The following is a 15,858-nucleotide window of genomic DNA, read 5'->3' as shown; positions in this document are numbered from 1 at the left end:
TCAGGTATGTGCAAAAGGCTCAGAGGTGAGGTTCATTTGAGGAGCAGCCAAGTGGTCCAGCCTGGTTATAACACTGGATACACACATAAGGCAACCTTGCTAGGGAAGCTCCAAATGCTTGGCCAATGATGCACAATTAGAACAACATTTAATACAAGCCTTCTATATGCAGAGTCTCATGCTAGATTCAGTAGCTGTTAAGTCAAAGGCACAGACCCTACCCTTAAAGAATTCAAATCTCCTAGAAGAAAGAGACTTGCAATAGGTTATCTCTATATATTTTGGGTAAATACTATGACATAGCAATCCATAGTGCTCATGATAATGATTATGCTATTATTTACTAAATGTTTAATGGGTAGGGCCCTTTTGCACATTATTAAATCTAAGATTCATAGTACTTCTTGAAGGCAGGTATTTTTAACTCCAAGTTACAAGATGAGAAAACTGAGCTTCAGAGAGTTTAAGCAATGCTATCCAAGGTCACACAGATAAATTAGTAGCATTCTTTCCACTACATCATGCTAATGGAAGTTTACTTAACTGGGTACCAATGAGGTGTCAGTGAAGAGTTTTAAGCAGAGAAATGACATACTCAGAGCTCTGCCTTTGGAGAATTAAAGTGGTAGTGATATAAAGGAAGGAAGGACAGCAGAGAGACCAATTAGAAAGCTATTGCAAGTCCAGGCTTGCAATGATGATGTTTAAAACAGGCTTTAAAAGAAAACAAAAGAAAAAATATCTAATTATGCTTGTTGTGTGTGGCAGTCACTAGGGCTGTTCACCAAATATTCTGTTTCTCCTTCTTTGGGGCTTATGACAGGACTGCCCTTTGCTCCCTTAGAGTTAGGTGTGGTCACGTGATTTGCTTTGGCCAATGAAATCCAAGTAGGCATGACAGACTTCACTGCGTTCTGTTTTTCCTTCAGCCAGATCAATGAAAAGTGATCCAGAGAGTACCGGCTCATTAGCCTGGGACCTGGAATGAGAACGATGTAAAATGGAGCCCCCTCTAGCCCGCAACAGACAAGAAACATTAGTTTATTTTAAGCTATGGGTTTTCAGATTGTTACTGCAGCACAACCCAGTTTACCCCAATTGATACCAGGTCTTTTCCTGAGACTTAGTCATTTCGAGCACTGCTTCTCAAACTTCAATGTGCACTTCAATGCCTGGAGATATTGTTAAAATTTAGATTCTAGTTCAGTATATCTGGGGTGATGCCCAAGATATTATATTTCTAACAATCTCCCAATGCCAGGTGGTGTGTGTAGATGCCACTAATTCACATGAGCAGTATTACAAAAGTCTAAAACTGCATTGCCCAAGATGATAGCAAACAGCTACATGTGGCTACTTCAATTTAAGTTAACAAAAATTAATTGAAATTAAAAATCCAGTTCTGAAGTCATACTAGTCATATTTCAAGTGCTCAAAAGCCCCATGAGGCCAATGGCTACTGTAGTTAACAAGAGAGGACTGTTCAAATGTTTACACCATCGCAAAATGTTTTATTGGACAGTGATGTTTTAGAGCAATAACCGGAAACAAAATGACAATCAGCTCTGGCAGCTTGGGGGATAGGAATGATCAAGACACAAGCAAGCAAAGCTGCTGATATCAAACAGCAATCTAATGGAAAGCAGAGGGGGTTGAGTCTCAAGACCTGAAGCTGAGACGGAAACAAAACGTGACATTCCATCTGAATACAGGACAAATCCCTGCACTGCCCAATCATTTTATTTTCCCTGTGGATCATTTTAAGAGATCCCATTTCAGGGAAGGCAGTTTCAGGGAGCCTCCTCTCTCTTGGCCATGATCTTGTCTGTCCAACTTGGCTAATCTATTTACTTCCCCCAGAAAACACACGACACCAAGTACAACACTTGTTTTTGCTCTCTTTTCCCCAAGAAATCAATAGCACTCAGAGAGATTGTGCCTGTAAGCACTGCCAAAAGAGCTATAGGATTACACAGTTCAGTAGGCATGTGACTATGTTTGGATGTTAGCTGCCACCTGCTGCCAGTGATGTTCTACACACTGGTACCCACCTCTCCTCTCGCCTCCTTTCCCTTGCTAGGAATTCAGACAACAGGAGAGAACTTGCTGGTTCATCTCATCCGATCTTTCTCACTTCCATTCACTCTGAAAATAGCAGAACTCCTTTTTCAGACTAAGCCTCGGGAAGGGGTTATTAACCTGAGACCCATAGATATGATGGAATTGTATGCAAATCCTGGTGTATACTGCATGATCCCTAATGCCCCCAAGACTAACAGGGAGGTAGGAGGACACGGTAGCCAGCTCTATCCAGACTCTAGTGGCCCAATGCCTCTGGAGAGGAGCAATCCCTATCAAATTACCCATTACATTTTTCACAGAACTAGAACAAACAATTCAAAAATTTATATGGAACAACAAAAGACCAAGAATTGCCAAAGTAATCCTGAGGCACAAAAATCAAGCAGGAGGTGTAACTCTCCCAGACTTCAGGCAATATCGCAAAGCCACAGTCATCAAGGCAGTGTGGTACTAGTACCAAAACAGACATACAGACCAATGGAACAGATCAGAGACCCCAGAAATAAACCCAGACACCTATGGTCAATTAATCTTTGACAAAGGAGGCAGGAACATCAAATGGGAAAAAGACAGTCTTTTCAGTCTTTGCTGGGAAACCTAGACAGCTGCACGCAAATCTATGAAACTAGAACACACCCTCACACCATGCACCAAAATAAACTCCAAATGGCTGAAAGACTTAAATATACGACAGGACACCATCAAACTCGTGGAAGAGAACATAGGCAAAACATTCTCTGACATCAACCTTACAAATGTTTTCTCAGGACAGTCTCCCAGAGCCACAGAAATAAAAGCAAAAATAAACCAATGGGACCTAATCAAAATGAAAAGCTTTTGCACAGCAAAGGAAACCAAAAAGAAAACAAAAAACAACTTACAGAATGGGATAAAATAGTTTCAAATGATGCAACCGACAAGGGCTTAATCTCTAGAATATATAAGCAACTTATACAACTCAACAGCAAAAAAGCCAACAACCCAATTGAAAAAATGGGCAAAAGACCTGACTAGACATTTCTCCAAGGAAGATATACAGATGGCCCACAAGCACATGAAAAAATGCTCAACATCCCTGATTATTAGAGAAATGCAAATCAAAACTACCACCATACACCACTTCACACCAGTCAGAATGGCCATCATTAATAAGTCCACAAATAACAAATGCTGGAAGGGGTGTGGGGAAAAGGGAACCCTCCTGCACTGTTGGTGGGAATATAAGTTGGTACAACCACTATGGAGATCAATATGGAGATACCCGAGAAAACTATACATAGAACTACCATATGACCCAGCAATCCCACTCTTGGGCATATATCCAGACAAAATTTTCCTTGAAAAAGACACATGCACCCACATGTTCACTGCAGCACTATTCACAACAGCCAAGACATGGAATCAACCCAAATGTCCACTGATAGATGATTGGATCAGGAAGATGTGGTGTATATATACAATTCAGACCATATGCCCCACTAGACATTAACTTGATTTTTACCTGTCCCCATATTACTAAGGCCTTAGTCATGCCCAGGGAATAACACTAAATTAGTTGAGATTAGGCTCCCCCCATCTGGCAGCAAAGTTTACAATAAACATTATATTAAGGCATCATTCTTTTACAACCAAGCTAACAGTGCAGTTTCTTAGAGTTTACATGTTAGCAGATTCACAAAGGACCTCTTAGGCTAAAGATCCACATAGATGTCTGAGGATCCCAGACAAAGCGTATGATGCATCTGTGAGTAGTGACCAAGTTGGCTGTGTCCTATCAAGGGCTTCTCTGTTCTACCTTCCTGCCTCCTCCACAAACCAGAAGCTCTGATTTGACTGCCCCAAACCCCACTATTAATAATGCCAAGTTCAGGACTTGTGGAAATACAATACGTTAGTCCTTCTCCAACAATTCTAGCTAAAGACCTCTAACTGTAAGAAAGAATGAATTCATACCTGCTACCCTCCTCCTCACACCAGGGACCTGAGGTGGACCCTCCAAACGGCCACCACAAGCAGGTCAAGTTCTTTGCAGCCTGTATTCCACCTTTAAATATTTAAATACTCCCTTCACTCTGTAATCTAGCCATGCTTGTTTAAATATAAAACTCATGATTTTTATTATAAGGTCTTAACATCCAGAAAGATGGGCTATGCATAATCTGTGGAAGCAGGGACCTCCTGTCACACTGCCATAGACACCCCAGACCTGTAAATTTGTGTGAGAAGCATGGAGTTTGTTGATTTGTTGGACATCTTGCGTGCATCTACCATGTACCTTGCCCTTCCAGATGCTCAAAATACAGTGATTTAAAAAAAAAAAAAAAACTGCCTTCAAGGAACTCACTGTCTAGAAGATGTGAAGAAGCCAATAATCTTACTTCTGCACAAGGTGCACTGTAACAGGAAATAACAAGGTGCAGGAGACCAGCGGAGGGCAGTGAAACCTATCGAAGGTGCACTAAGATAATCCAGGCAAGAGTCTTTGCTTAATAATTCTTCCCAGGAGCATGAGTCCTTTCAAAGAAGAAAACAAAACAAACAAAACTCCTGAGGTTTTTTTCTTGAGCACTCAGGACCCTTTTAAAGAAAGAAGACCTCACTAGACAGGCAGGCAGCCACTCAGAGCACTAGTTCTACCTTCTCTACTAAATCGTGATGTGGCCCTTGCTGAAGCAGTTCTGTTCTCTGGCTTATGATTGTCAGACACACCCTTTACCATAAAGGAGGGTGGAGAAGGGCAGAGGAAGAGCAAACACAGCCGTCTGCAGGCACACAGCTTTCCTCAAAGGGGGATTCTGTTCAGTCTACTGGGAACCAAAAAAGGTCCTTGAGCAAGTCTCTGTTAATTTTAGGATAGAACAATTAACAAATGTATATCCCTTCCATGCAGGGCTCAGCAAACTTTTTATGCAAACAGCAAGACAGTACTTATTTTAGGTTTTGCCAGCCATGCCTGGTCTCTGTCCCAGCTAATCATCTCTGCTCTTAAAGCAGCTCCAAACAAACCCTTAACAAACAGGCATGGCTGTGTTCCAATCAAATTCTATTAATGGACATTGAAATGTCAATGTCATCTAATTTTCTCTTTCCAGAAATATTATTCTTCTTTTGACTTTTTTGGAAACCGCTTAAAAATGTAAAAACTATTCTTAGCCATTTGCCAAGCCCAGGCATTTTAATAAAGGTACTGCTCTTCAGCCAGTGATGGGAAGTTGGTTTTAGGAAAATCTTGTCATCTTTATGCATGATTCCATGTAGCCACGTGACCATGATGACTGAAAACTCGTTGGAAATGTGGAGATGATTTGTGTGTATAAAACAGTCCTTTTCCTTCTAAACAATCATTTCCAATTGTCACACAGACACTACGGAGAGAGAAAAAATTTCTTATTTTTATTATCTGCAGCAAACAAAGAGAAGGAACTGAGTGATTTCACGATAAGGGAAACAGAGAACAAGCCGTAGCCTCTAAACACTAAGACAAAAGTCAGTGTCTGAGCAGCAGGGGCCAAGCTGCAATTCTGTGCCTCCAGGCCACAGACCAAGCTGAAAGAGCCCATGGCCTCTCCTGCCAGGACAAGGGGGACTCAGAGGCTATGCTGCACCACTTGGGCAGTGGCGGGATATGGGGCGGGGAGGAGGGGGGGATTCTATTTCTGTGAATAAGACAAGGCCCTCAAGCTGCACACACAGCAGATAAACAAATCGATTCTGGGAAATGTTATCACCAAGCAAAGCCTGTGTCAGGAGCCACAAGTGAGGCCAGCTGCTCCAGAGCGGAATTTTCTAGCGGTTTGAGGTGTTGCCAAGCTCCTTGGAGACCCAAACTGGATTTCTCTTTTTTCCTTTTTTGTTGTTATTTTATTTATTTATTTATTTATTATTTATTTATTTAGTCTTTTTAGGGCCGCATATGCGGCATATGGAGGTTCCCAGGCTAGGGGTCAAATCGGAGCTGTAGCTGCCGGCCTACACCACAGCCACAGCAATGCTGGATAGAGCCACGTCTGTGACCTACACCACAGCACACGGCAATGCGGGATCCTTAACCCACTGAGCAAGGCCAGAGATCAAACCCGCATTCTCATGGATACTAGTCGGCTTCATTAACCACTGAGCCACGAGAGGAACTCCTGATTTCTTTTTCTTGTTTGCCAACTTCAAGGGTCAGTTTGGGTAGAACTGGGTATTTGCATAGTAATTTGAGTTTTGAGGGCCTAGGAAGTAAACTAATTGATCATTTATGTACTTTCTGCAAATCTTCCTTCTGTCCCATGCCTGTTGTCTCACATTTCAGACTTTTAGGGATTCTATTCCATCCAATTCACTTAATATTTACTGAGTCCCTTCTATGTATCCTATAGTAAGCCATTTACTAGAGAAAAGGCAATAAACCAAACCAAATTTGATTTGGACTAGTTAGCTAGTAAGGAAAACAGACAGTTACCTAGTAATTCAGATATCACACATATCACAGTAGGAGACATATCAAGTGCTGTGACTGCTCTAGGAGAGGAATCCAGCCTAGCCCTGGATGTAGAGAAGCCATTCCTTGGGCAAAGGTCCAAAGCTGGTGTCTAGGTGAGGAGGCAGAGATTTCCAGAAGGGAATAAAGTGTGTGAAGTACCCAGAGCACAGAGGGTGAGGTGCGATCACAAAGTGAAGACCTAGAGCCCAGGAAGCCGGGAGGAAGGGAGCGAGGCCAGGGACTGTGTCCTTGTTCAACTCTGCTCCCCACACAGGGCCGGGCTGCAGGCCCTGGGTTCAGTGACTGTCAGCAATGATACCGAGATAACCTCTCCCTTTTCTTTTCTACCTTCTATATAAAATCACCTTCTATATGCAACTTTATTACAGGGCCTCTTGCATGTGGATCAAGTATCTATTACTAGTCCCCACTTAAACCATTTGTCTAGGATTCCTAGGACTCAATAAAAGGTAAGAGTTCAGGAGTAAAAGAAGATAAAAGAAGAAAAGGATGGAAGAAGAAAGGAAAAAAGATGAAGGTGAAGAAAGCAAATCAGAAAGATCTGCATTAAGATAATCATTATTGTGGTGGATTAATTCCTTCCCCTGACAACCAGAAGGGTGGAAGAAATAGGACCTTCTGGACACGGAAGGAAGAGGAGCCACCCTCTTGCCTCATGTTTTTCTACTTTCTAAGTGCCAGTTCATGTTAGTCAGCTATCACTGAGATAATGCCACATAACAAACCTCCCCCAACTATTGAGCTTTATTTCTCATTCACAGGTCTTCAGACCAGCTGCCAATTGACTAAGCCAAGCTGAACTCGTAGGGTCCAGGCTCCAGACGGAGGGCTGCAGTCAGGTCTCCTCCATATAGTTGGCTCCGTTTGACTTGGCACTTGTACTCCCATGAGCTCCATGGTAGGTCTTACCATCTTTTTACCTTTGTTGAATGTCAGTCACCTAACCAGTTCTAGATCTGTCTCACAGTTGACTATAGTATTGTACATTTATCAGGTTACCTTAGTCAAAATGTCCAATCTATCCTCCTATGGCAAGAGAGAAAAACAGAGTTTTTATGGTGAAAGATATCTGTACCTTATTTTATGCTGTAGAGAGAAAGAGATTAATGAGTCAAGAAAAACCCAATTACTTGATGGAGCAAGAGCCTGAAAAGGCAAGAGGCACTGGTAGGTCAAGGGCATCGAGAGAGGGACGGCCTTGGGAGGAAAGGGAAGAAGCCAAGAGTCACTTTCTTTCATTTAAGAGGGAAAAATTGAGGATGAGAGTAGCTAGCAAAAAAGAAGGCAGGGAGGTGAGGACTAAATGCAGATAGCCTCTGTGCAGTTTATCATCAGAGAGAAGGAGGAGGTGGTGAGGAAGAAGCCCTCAGGAAAGAACTCTATAGAGTTGCAAGAGCTTCCCTGGGAATAGAAGGAGGCACTGACGAAAGATACATGAGAGAAGTGTGTGCCAAACAGAGTGAAAGCCCAGCTGAATACAGAGATGAGGAGCTTGTTAGGGTCTTGTCTCTACCACTGTGCAATTTCTTTCTCTCCAAAGGGCTAAGCCACCAGGGTGCTACAGAAGAAGAAGCAGTGGTTGATTGGATCCAGGACTGCATGTCTGCTGATTGAGTCAAGGGGCCAAAAGATCAGAAGATGTTGAAAGAGAGGGGTCCAACTGATGAGTCCTGAAAATTAAGTGGAGAGGGAAGTGAAATATACAAAGCAGTAAAAGACATGTCAAATAATTTAGGAATGTGAGCTAAGTCTCATAGCCAGGTCATCTCTTCATTACAAAAATCGATAGATCAACACATTATATTTTTCTTGAGTACATTCCTGTGGATACAAATAACATTTTTTCCCCTCAAGAAGCTTACAGACTAGTTAGAGAAGTATGATTAATACATAAATCAATATATGCCACACACAAAATCTAGCTATATTTTTAAAATTCCAGTAATTTTACTATTGAAGTATAATATATTATATATTGATCTACACTATTGTGCTAGTCTTAGGTGCAGAGCAAAGTGATTTGTATATATACTATATATGGATCATACTTTTTATGATTTTTTTCTATTATAGGTTATCACAAGATACCAAACACAGTTTGCTGTGTTATAAAGAAAATTTTTGTTGTCTATCCATTTTATATATGGTGGTATGTACCTATAAATCCCATACTCATAATTTATCCCTCTCCCTCTCCTCCACTTTGGTAACCATAAGTTTGTTTTCCATATCTGTGAGTATGTCTCTGATTTTGTAAATATATTCACTTGTATCATTTTTTTTATATTCCACACATAAGTGATATCATATAATATTCATCCTTCTCTGACTTACTTCACTTAGTATGATAATCTCTAGGTCCATCCATGTTGCTGAAAATAACATTTTTTCATTCTTTTTTATGGCTTAGTATTCCATTGTATACACATAAGACACCTTTATTCATTCATCTGTCAACGGGCATTTAGGTTGCTTCCATGTCTTTACTATTGTAAACAATACTCATATGAAAATTAGGGTGCGTTTATCTTCTCGAATTAGAGTTTTCTCTGGATATATGCCCAGGAGTGCAATAGTTGGATCATATAGTTGCTTTATTTTTATTTTATTTAAGGAAAGTCTATAATGTTTTCCATAGTGGCTGCACCAATTTACATTCCCACCAACAGAATAGGAGGGTTAATTTTTCTCCACACTCTCTCCAATATTTATTATTGTAGACTTTTTGATGATGGCCACTCTGACCTATGAGGTGGCAGGTACCTCACTGTAGTTTTGATCTGCATTCCTCTAACAATTAGTGATGTTGAGTATCTCTTCATGTGCCTGTTGGCCATCTGTTTGTCTTTGTTGGAGAAATGCCTATTTAGGTCTTCTGCCCATTTTTTGACTTGGTTGTTTGCTTGTGGGTTTGTTTGTTTGTTTGTTTTGATATTATATTGGATGAGCTGTTGTACATTTTGGAAATTCAGCACTTGTTGGTCACATAGTTTGTGAATATTTTCTCCCAATCCTTAGGTTGTCTTTTCATTTTGTTCATGGTTTTCTTTATGGTGAAAAAGTTTATGTTTGATTAGATCCAATTTACTTATTTTTGCTTTTATTTCTTTTGCCTTTAGAGACTGACCTAAGAAAACATTGCTGTGATTTATGTCAGAGAATATTTTGCCTATGTTCTTTTCTAGGAGTTTTATGGTGTCATGTGCTATATTTAAATCTTTAAGTCATTTTTTAGTTTACTTTTGTTTATGGTGTGGAGTGTTCTAACTTCATTGATTTACATGTAGCTATCCAGCTTCCCCAATACTACTTGCTGAAGAGACTGTCTCTTCTCCACTGTATATTCTTGCCACCTTTGTTGATGATTAATTGACCACAGGTGTGTGGGTTTAATTCTGGGCTTTCTATTCTATTACATTGATCAACATGTCTGTTTTTGTCCTGATACCACACTGTTCTGATTACTGTAGCTCTACAATATTGTCTAAAGCCTGAAGGGCTATGCCTCCAGCTTTGTTCTTTTTCTCAGAATTGCTTTTGTGATTCTATGTCTTTTATAATTCTATATAAATTTTGGTTTTATTTGGGTAGTTTGTTAGGGATCACATTACATGTGTGGATTTCTTTGGTAGTTTGACTATTTTAACTATATTAATTCTTCCAATCCAAGAACGTGGGATATCTTTCCATTTCCTGAATCATCTTCAATTTCCCTTATCAGTGTTTTATAGTTCTCAGCGTATAAGTCTCTTAACTCCTTGCTTAGGTTTATTCCTAGGTATTTTATTCCTTTTGATGCAATTTTAAGTGGAATTGTTTTGCTTACTTTCTCTTTCTGCTATTTCATTGTCAGCGTAAAGAAATGCAAGAGACTTCTGTATATTAATCTTGTATCTTGTTACTTTTCTGAATTCATTTTTCAGTTCTAATAGTTTTTATGTGGAGTCTTTAGGGCTTTCTATATAAGAGTATCATGTCATCTGCATATAATCACAATTTATCTCTTCTCTTCCAATTTGAATAATTTTTATTTCTTTTTCTTCTCTAAGTGCTATCACCAGGACTTCCAATACTATGTTTAATAGAAGTGGTGAGAGTACACATCTTGTCTTGTTCCAGGATTTAGCAAGCAGGCTTTCAGCTTTTTACCATTTAGTACTATGTTGACTGCAGGTTTGAAATTTTTCAAGCATTTTAATCTGAGCTAAAGCATGGCAGCTAGGCCAGTGTATCCTCCTACCCTAATACAGGACCAGGGATGGCTGCCTGACTTCTTTCTCTGAAGAAGGAACTTTTAACCAGAGGCACCAATACATGACAAGATCCTTTTTGGTATGTAGGATATCCAGATAGACAGGATATATGGGATAGCATAGCCTTTATTATGTCCTCAGTATCTGACATAGACACATGGGGACTCAGTCAAGGTTTGGATGAATGAATAAATCTCTAAGAACCCTGAAACCAATAAAACAAATCATGGGAGCTGAGCTCAGTCAACTAGAGAAAGAGTTGAATGAACAAGTCAGGTTGAGCCTGGGTAAACACCTGAGACTGGGGATGTATTCTACCATCTGCTTCAGAGTATGAGGAGTTGGCTTTATTTAAAGGGTCAGGAATGGAGAAGATAATATTACCATACACCATACTATGCACTCAGCCCTGTGCAAAGTACTCTAGGGATATAGAGGAAATAGAAATTTTGTTCTCAATTATTTGGCTTATTCTCTAGTTGAGATGATATGAGATATATAAACCCATGAAGCTGACAGAACTTGATAAAACAATCATGACCTCATGCTGGAGCTATGCCCACTGCAGTTGGAAGTACACAAAAATTAAATGAGAAAGAAAAAGTGTGTGTGTGTCTGTGTGTGTTTGTGTGTAAACATGAGCTAGAGAAGATAATGGCTGTTACGGAGCTGATTTTAGCTGTATCCACACAGTATATATCTGCTGGATAGAGTCAACATAGATGTCTTTCTTCCTCAAAATCAGCTGAAGAACTTTGTCAAAATTCACAAGCAGACATCCTCACGGATTCTATTCAGTAAGTCTGGTATGAGACAAAATAACCTCTTTATTTTAAAAATCACTCAAGGTAATTTTGATGTTCATCAAATGGGGAGAACCACTTATTTAAAGACTTTGACTGCTGTATAGCATAGGGAACTATATCTAGTTACTTATCATGGAATATGTTGGAGAATAACGTGAAAAAAAGAATATATATGTATATATAGGGAGATGATTAAACAAATTATGAGATAAAACAATATCAAACAACACCCCCCCAAAAAAGGGGTGTAGAACATACTTCATGAAAATACACACGAATGAAAAAAGAGCATTTGAGATTCTGCATATACTGATGATAACCATGTAAAAATAAAATGATTGATGTGGAGCCAAAGAGAATATCCAAATTATTTTAAATTAGGGGATTTTTTTTTTTTTTTTGTCTAAAAAGTTATTAAGTCTGCAGTTAAGATTTAACTAGCTATTAGAGTTCCCGTCGTGGCGCAGTGGTTAACGAATCCGACTAGGAACCATGAGGTTGCGGGTTCGATCCCTGCCCTTGCTCAGTGGGTTAACGATCCAGCGTTGCCGTGAGCTGTGGTATAAGTTGGAGACGCAGCTTGGATCCTGTGTTGCTGTGGCCCTGGCATAGGCTGGTGGCTGAAGCTCCAATTAGACCCCTAGCCTGGGAACCTCCATATGCCGCAGGAGCGGCCCAAGAAATGCCAAAAAGACAAAAAAAAAAAAAAAAAAAAAAAAAAAGATTTAACTAGCTACATAACTTTTCTGAAAAAAATAAAATTTACTACTTTGTATTATGGTATGTAGGTACATTTTTTTTTAACAAAATGCTTACAAGCAACTAAACAGTATCAATATGATGAGTAATTATGCTGTCCCTTAGTGGTTTGATCATTATTTATTCATCATGTTATGGTGGATGTGACTATTTTCTCCAAGGACTATTTTGTCCAGAAGGATGAAAGCAAATTCCAGGAGCCTCTGCCACTTAAAATATAAACAAAGTAGTGGGTTTATTCTGGCCTAAAGAGGTGCTTGATATAATTTTACCACAAGTTGAGTAGAGAGTTGCATTAGGAACATTCACTGTGCATTTCAGTGGAATATGGTGATGATAGTTAAACAAACCACCACCTAGGGGATAGCTTTTGGGCATGAATATAATAATACCTGGAGGAAATATCCATGAAGATGTGTTAATTCCTACTTAGATAAGACTCAGTCACTGAGAAAAAGGATTCATCTCCTGTGACTATATTTACATGAGCAAAACAGAGTCTCTTTATTAGCCATATGGAGCAGGCAAAATATTATTAAATTCTAGTACTGAAAGGATGGGGGTAGTGGAGGATAAAGGACAAGAAAGAGGAAGTTAAGCCAAAAACTACTTAAAGCACAATTTTTTTTTTTTTTTTGGCTGCATCCAAGGCATGTAAATGTTCCCGGGTCAGGGCTCGAACCCGCGCCACAGCTGCAGCCTGAGCCACAGCAGTAACAACACTGGATCCTTAACCTACTGAGCCACCAGGGACGTCCTCAGAGCACAAATTAATTAAATCCATAAATGCATTAAATAAAACTTCCATATACAAGCAATTTTGAAAGTATTTCTTATTGTCTTATTTAACCTTCACAACAACCCTTAAGCACAGAAATTATTCTTATCCTAATTTTATAGAATTACTAAAAACTCACATTTATATGGTTCTTTCCAGTTTCCAAAGTGATTTTACAAGTATAATTTTTTAAATGATTAGCCACATTTAGTGAAGAAAGAAATTAATCTCAGAAAGGTTAGTGAATTGCTGAATATCTCATGCCTTCTAAGTGTCAGATCAGGATTCAGACTCCTCTCTTCTGACTCTTGAATGGTAATTCAGATCTGTTTTACTCAACTTATGGAGGCCCAGGTTGTATCTTCACAAAGCATGATCAACATCATCTTTAAAGACCCAGGTCTGATATTTTTGCTTCTCATACCCACCTAATATTCACCCCATAAGAACTTACTACCATGAGTGGTATTCCATCACTTTCCTGGCTCAAGGGAAAATTGCAAATATATTATAAATAGTCTCCCTTTGGACAGACACAAAGACTTCAGACCACTAACACTATAAAGTGTCCAAACACCCTGCATGGTAATCTAAAGGAAGTTTCCAGGGACCTGGATGGGAGAGAGGGCATTTCCACATGATGGGTCAGACAAGGCTAAGGCAGAATCTCAGGGCATAGATGACCCTTTCACTACAGGTTGAGCCCCTACATTTGGTAGTTGGTCCAAAGCAGGCAGCAGCCAGAGAAATTCACCCTGGCTCACCTCTCATGCAGCTCCAGGGGCTGGCAAGGGATGAACTGGGCCTGGTAGACCTCACAGCTTCTCTCTCATGGCTATCAAGCTCTGGGGTCCCTTCTTGTCAAATTCTTTTCCATCCTACAATGTAATTAATCTAGCTCTCAAAAACGGAAAACATTCTAAAACCTGGGCATTTGTAAGCAACATGAAGCAAACAGGAGAAGGGTCCTGCAGGAACTAGAACACAGGTGGTTGAAACAGAGACTCCGCACATAAGGCGAGGACCCAGAAAAAGGAAAGCTTATATTCAGTTTTCTGTACACCTATGGTGAATAAGGATACTGCCTAAAATTATCTCAGCTTTGAACTGAGGAGCAGTTCTACACGTAGAATGGCACAGTGAATTTTCAGATTCCTAAATTGTATCCTATCAATTGACATAATTCTTAACCCCCGGAGCAGTGTTTTTGTTGCGATGACTTCCATAGCAAAATAAAAGAGAATTCAACTTAGACTAGCTTAAACATTAAGACAATGCATTGGCTCAGGTGAAAGTTGCCTAGAGAGGAGCTTAAATTCATGTGTGAGCCCCATCCTCAGGCTGGAGGTGAGATGCTACAGAAGTTCTGGCTTTTATAGGCAACAATAAAAGTGTTCAAGGGAAGGGAGAGAATCAATACCTCTCCCTTCATGAAATCAGAAAGGCATCAAACATCTGGAAGGAAGACCAAAATCAGAACATGTTTTGGAGTTCCCATGATGGCTCAGCAGAAACAAATCTGACTACTAACCATGAGGACGAAGGTTTGTTCCCTGGCCTCACTCAGTGGGTTGAGGATCAGGCATTGCTATGAGCTGTGGTGCAGGGCACAGACTCGACTTGGATCTGGTGTGGCTGTAGCTGTGGCTGTGGTGTAGGCTGGCAGCTACAGCTCCGATTTGACCCCTAGCCTAGGAACCTCCATATGCCATGGGTGTGGCCCTAAAAAGACAAAAAAAATAAATAAATAAAATAACATGTTTTTTCTTAATATTTGCAGTATTTCCAAAAAGGCAAAATATAAATATGTCTGAAACTCTGGAGAAGGGAAATGGTTAAAATTCTCTGACAGTTGGGAATGATGAAAAAGTTCTGGATATAGATGACAGTATAGTAATGGCTACATAACAATGCGAATGTACATAATTCCACTAAACTGTATACTTAAAAATGGTTAAAATGGTAAATTTCATGTTATGATATTTTACCACCATAAAAATTCTCTGGCAAGTAAGAAATAACTAATAGGACTCAATTAGTATTCATGTTTATCAACTTGACCTACAAAATTACATTGGCAATCTCCTTATATGGTTGTCTGGATTTATTGCTTTATTTTAGGAAATGTAAATAAAATAAAGACTTGTAAATTATAAATAATAGCTAGCATTTGGGGAATTTTAAACTATGTGCCAGATATTTTGCTAAGTGCTCACATTCATTATCTCATTAAATCTATGCAAAACCCTAGGCTTTATCTTTACTTTGCTGATGGGGAAGCTGATTTACAGAGAGGTTAAGTAGAGCTGATATGTAGTAACTGAAATTCTGACTGAGGCCCAGACAATTCTATTCCAGATTCTAACTCTTATATCAAACCAATTCCTCACACCTAAAAATTTCTCTACTGCTATATTCTTCCACTGCTTAGACTTTCAAAGTATAAGCTCTTAAGCTAATAAAGGACTATACTTTTTGATGCAGTGAAAGCTAGTTTTCATGTTATAACAAAGAATATTTATTGACAGATTAATGTCAGTTTGGCTAAAGGACACTAGAGTAGGGCTCCAACCTCTCCAACAGGTGAAGGCCTTGAAAGTGTTTACCAATCACGAAAGTTAGAATCCTGAAGCCATGCTGGAATGGAACAACTGTCTCCATATTCACACTCAGTTACCCTTTAGGTGCTGC

The 15,858-nt window shown here is 39.6% G+C and overlaps 1 long non-coding RNA gene across 2 annotated transcripts in view; it reads right to left on the bottom strand.

Moving 5' to 3' along the window:
- The window catches only part of LOC106504595, a 299,067-nt gene that overhangs the window by 269,602 nt on the left and 13,607 nt on the right, over positions 1-15,858 (bottom strand). The window contains exon 1 of one of the 2 annotated variants that reach the window (XR_002346578.1): positions 4,461-4,718. The exons of the other annotated variant lie outside the window; for it this stretch is intronic. This is a non-coding gene — a long non-coding RNA (uncharacterized LOC106504595). Of the gene's footprint in view, positions 1-4,460; positions 4,719-15,858 lie in introns of those variants that run through there. 2 annotated transcript variants of the gene reach the window in all.

The sequence above is a fragment of the Sus scrofa genome, chromosome 8 (genome assembly GCF_000003025.6).
Source record: "Sus scrofa isolate TJ Tabasco breed Duroc chromosome 8, Sscrofa11.1, whole genome shotgun sequence".
Lineage (NCBI taxonomy): Eukaryota > Metazoa > Chordata > Mammalia > Artiodactyla > Suidae > Sus > Sus scrofa.
Note: the sequence above shows the minus strand (reverse complement) of the source record. Positions and strands in the feature narration are given on the sequence as shown.